This window comes from Arvicanthis niloticus, chromosome 4 (genome assembly GCF_011762505.2).
Source record: "Arvicanthis niloticus isolate mArvNil1 chromosome 4, mArvNil1.pat.X, whole genome shotgun sequence".
NCBI classification, from domain to species: domain Eukaryota; kingdom Metazoa; phylum Chordata; class Mammalia; order Rodentia; family Muridae; genus Arvicanthis; species Arvicanthis niloticus.
The window spans coordinates 59,324,867-59,328,894 of NC_047661.1; the positions used below are offsets into that span (position 1 = coordinate 59,324,867).

At 39.9% G+C, this 4,028-nt stretch overlaps 1 pseudogene; it reads right to left on the reverse strand.

The window, feature by feature from the left end:
- Positions 1-437: 437 nt before the first annotated feature.
- LOC117707345 (10 kDa heat shock protein, mitochondrial pseudogene) lies at positions 438-3,734 on the reverse strand (annotated as a pseudogene).
- Positions 3,735-4,028: the final 294 nt, after the last annotated feature.

The following is a 4,028-nucleotide window of genomic DNA, read 5'->3' on the forward strand; positions in this document are numbered from 1 at the left end:
AAGTCCTTCAGTAGCTTCCCAACACTGACTCCATTAAAAATCCAGCCCCTTTTCATAGTACTCAAGAGACTTCCCCCCATCTGGATTTCCTTAATATGCAGGGACTCCTGTCTAGGTTTCTCTCCCAGTGCTTCCCACCCACATAATTTTTTACTCCAATTATTCCATATAATTGGGCCTCTGAGAATCTGCCAAGTTCTCTAATTTTTTAATGCCATTCTGATGTACTTCCTGCCTATGGTTTTCTCCTTGGTTCAAGACTCTCCTAATCAAAGAGGTCTCCTAAGAAGATTTTTTATTTGTTTGGTTGGTTTTGGTCACTAGTTTAGATATCGTCAGTTTATCATAAAAGGAAGGCATGGAAATAAACCATTTACATGATGAAGCATTAGAACTTCAGTGGAATAGGATGTCACTCATGACTTCCTATTGCGACTTCATAGAGTGACTTCAGTCACATGCTTTCCTAGAATAAGCCCATCTCTAAAGAACTAATCCTTGTTGCCAAGAATTTAATGCCTCTACACTTTTGGATACAAAACACTTTGTCTCCAACTTTCACACTCAGTGATTGAATCTTTCCACTGTTTCCTTTAGAGCCCAATCCCACAATTTACAGTTGCTTACAATACTTTTCCTTGAGATTTCCCTGGAAGCATAATGGCACCTCTGGTTACAATTTTAGCGGCATTTTTCTCAACTGATACTCTGTCAACTAACAAAAGCAACTTTCTAGGACTCTGGGACTCTAGCTGCAACAGCTCAGATCCTTTGCTCTTGCCCCTGATGCAATAAAAGACCTCTTACCTAGATCTTTCCCCACATAGCAGCTGCTTGTCTAGAGGCAAATCACATACCACCTGGGAGCCTTGGGGGCCACGTGTCAAGGAAGAAGGATGGGTTGAGCCAAGGTCTTGCCATGTAGTCCAGGGCTGGCCTTGAACTCTTGATCTGCTCCCCAAATATTGGGATTACAATCATGAACCACCATGCTAGACAATAATCATTTAAAAAAATATTTTTAAGATATTGCAAAGGAAAGAACAAAACAAAAATAGACAAACAAGAAGAAATCGTAGAATTTAAAAGAAGAAAAAGCATGCCAAAGGATACATTAGAAGAAAATCAGAAGTTGCTGGACTCTGGCTTCCAAAGCAGTACTGTCTCCTTGAGAATTGAGTGTGGAGTGGAGTGCTTTAATTCTTTTGGTGTTTAAGATTCCTGAGCCAACATTTAATTCGGGCTGGCTGTGGCAAGAATCTACAGAAAGACAAGTAATCAGGATTCAGGCCAGGGGCAAACTGTAAAAGTAGATGGGGCTATTTGCTATTGACTGTAATTGGAATCATGTTTTCTTTTCTTTTCTTTTTTTTTTTTTTTTTTGAGGACCATAATAGGAAAGGGCTAGCAGCCAAAATAGTATGTAAGGTTAAATGTGTGCTTTAAAAAAGGATCTGTCCTTCTACAATAGGGTGGCTGGTGGATTGTGTCTAGCACATCCTTGGTGACTGCAAGCCGTGTCGTCTAATATCAAGCTATGTCCTGGTTCTATGACACAGGAGTTTAAGACAGAATTCTTGTGCTCACTTTGCCTCATATAATTAAAACTAAATGATTGCACTATATGCAACCCACTAGCTTTTATAATTATACCTCTCCTCTAAATATGTTATCTGTCCTTATTTCATACAAAATAATTCATTTTCACTTGTAGTCTTAAAATATGAAGATAGCTAATAAATTCACAAAACATAACTTTTGTGTCTTAGTTATGATTTCTCTTGCTGTGATGAAAGACTATAACCAGAAACAAGTTGGGGAGGAAAGTGTTTATTTGGATTACACTTCCACATTACAGTCCATTACTGGAGGAAGTAAGGAAAGGAACTCAAACAGGGCAGGAACCCAGAGGCAGGAGCTGATGCAGAGGCCATGAAGGAGGGCTGCTTACTGGCTTGCTCACCATGGCTTGCTTAGCCTGCTTTTTTTTATAGAACCCAGGACCACTAACCTATGTATGGCACCATACACAATAAGCTAGGCCCTCCCTCATCCATTACAAATTAAGAAAATGCTCTACAGGCTTGTTTACAATCCCATCCTAAGGAAACATTTTCTTAACTGAATGTATTAGGTAGTATTTTACTGCTGTGAACAGACATCATGACCAAGGCAACTCTTATAAGAACATTTAATTGAGGCTAGCTTACAGGTTCAGAGATTCAGTCCTTTATCATCAAGGTGGGGAGCATGGTAATGTCCAGGCATGGTGCAGGAGGAGCTGAGAGTTTTACATCCTATTCCGGAGGTGAACGGGAGACTAGTTTCCAGGAAGCTAGAATGAGGGACTTAAAGCCCACACTCATAATGACATACTTCCTCTAACAAGGCCACACCTCCTAATAGTGCCACTCCCTGGGACAATCGTACTCAAACCACCACACTGAAGTTCCTTCCTCTCAGATGACTTTAGCTTGTGTCCAGTTGGCATAAAACTATCCAACACAATTGCAAAGGATCCAGTACCTCTGTTTTCAACAATTTAAATGATTTAAACAATATTCTAAATCACAGCACCACACCAATATTTACTGTACCCCTTTAGATCTATGCAGTTAAACTGGGGAGTCCCCTGTGATTCCAGAAGCACCTTTAAAGTAATGGAAATTACAGTGTACTCTGGGGAGAATTGTGAGGATTTAATTAAAGTCAACTTGTCCTAGTTTTCATAGTTTCTCCAGAACTGAGACGGATATTAAGTACAGCAAAATTGACATATTTTCAAAATATGACTGCTCTGCTATGATTTCAGCATCTAATGAATATTGAGAAAAGACAATTTTTATCTCAAAAATTACATAGTAATTTATACTTGGGATACACAAGGGACTCTGCTGCATTACTGAAATATGAAAGCAATAGGCAATTTCTGCCAGAGAGAAATCAGCAGCATCTCGTCTCCCAAGACATGGCTCTATCTGTGGTTTGACTTTGAAGTGCACACACAGGGTGTGTTAGCACTGATGAGTGTTAAGCACACAATTTAAGGAGAAAATTACACCATTGTGAATCCATCTCTCAAGTGATTAATAAACATCAAAAGCTGCATTTAAATAGAAATCTAATTTAAAATATCAGGAGCCAAAAAATTAGGTTCCAATTATGCTGTCAGGCAGTCAAACAAACTCCAGAAGAGTGGGAAAAGCCAGTTTCAATGTACGAGGTATTTCAGGTGTTGAATCAATTCTTTATCTTCCAATATAGAGCCAGGAGAGTCTCTGTAACTTTGTTTCCAATTATTGGCAGATCAGTTACATTTTGAAAGTGAAACTAGGCTGGGACTGAAGAAGTAGCAGTGTTGGGAGAATGCTTGCCTAGCACGGAGGAAGTCCTGGATTGGATCCCCCAGCACTGCAGAAAGACGCTGATGCTGCACAACCACAAATGTATTCCCAGCCTTTAGGAGGCAGAAACAGGAGAACCGGAAGGTTAAGGTCACCCTCGTTTACTTGTCCAATTTAAGACCAACCTGGTGTACAGGAGACCCTGTCTCACAATTTAAGAGAGTAAAAAAAAATGTACTTAAATATTTTTAAAAATTGTCCAATTTTATGTAATGCTACTATTTCAGTACTCCTGATTTGTCACCAATGGCTTTTCTAACAGTCATACCTCTCTGCCCACTCCCAGCCTTGAGTCCATCTTTGCAAATCTCCGGTTTGGTCAGTCCTCATCATCGGATCTAGAACACACAGGAAGAGAGAAGGAAGAGGATTCTTTGTACTGCTCTAGGGTTTCTCCAGGTTTTGTCTCTCTTAACTGAACTAGAAGCCCGACTTTTGGAGACTGCTCGTATAGACCTGGTTCAGGAAATGACTGTTATGGTCTACTGAGATTGGGTGACTGAGGCTGGAATCCTAAGCCTTCCTTGACTTAGCATCCACTTTGGTACAGCTCTTTTTATCAGCAAGCGCTAACTGTAACAATGTTTACAGAAGTACAAAAGTGATAACCATCTAAGCAATCAA